We start from the raw sequence: 804 nt of genomic DNA, 5'->3' as shown, positions 1-804 counted from the left end.
CCCCACGGGGTGTCCCCACGGGGTGTCCCCGAGGGGGCTGCCGTGGTTTTGGTGCTTAGGGGGGGTGCAGCGTCCCAGCTGAGGGCACCCAGCACCTCCAGGTGCAGCGGCAGGGGAAGGTGGGCTTCCGTGGGGGATAAGCGCTGGGAGGGAGGAGGTTTTTGGGGACAGAGAGGTGGAGTCTCGAGGAAGGCAAGGCTTGGCAGATAGACCAGTTTGGCTTTGCAAAGCGGGATCTCTCGGGAGCACGTGGATGGCGTGGCGGCATCCGAGGTGCCGCTTCCCTGGCCATGCGAGGAGCAGGGTGGGGCATCTCTAGGGATGGGGTTTGGGTAAGCTCTTCAGGGGGCCAGGGGTGCTGGGCATGTACCGGGAGCCTGCGAGTTTTGGGGCACGCTGCTGTTCGAGCCTGGTGCTTTCAGTGCCCTCGGTGCCGGGGCAGAGCGCTGCCTCGATAGCACTCGTGTGGCTGTAAGAAATTTGAGGTCAGGGCATCTCGGAGGAGCTCGGGTCAGTGTGGACTGCAGCAGGGGAGAGGCTGAGGTACACGCTTGAATTGAAATGAATGGAGACCCCTGTGCATTCCTGATGTTTGAAGCGTTGGACTCCCCCTGGAGCTACCCAACAGCACAAAAAGGGCTGAAGAGATGTTAAGAGGGCAGCTTGTGCACCCTCCTGCCCCCAGATCACCTCCGAGTCAAGGCTGGACAAGCATTTCTCTAACTACTCTTAAAAGCACCTGAGGCCGGAGGTCCCCTGGCTCCTGGGTGCTGCCTTTTCGCATGAAGTGGGCTTCCCGAAAGA

This window comes from Cariama cristata, unplaced genomic scaffold, assembly GCF_000690535.1.
Source record: "Cariama cristata isolate BGI_N322 unplaced genomic scaffold, ASM69053v1 scaffold14799, whole genome shotgun sequence".
NCBI classification, from domain to species: Eukaryota; Metazoa; Chordata; class Aves; order Cariamiformes; family Cariamidae; genus Cariama; species Cariama cristata.
This window is presented reverse-complemented; position numbering follows the sequence as displayed.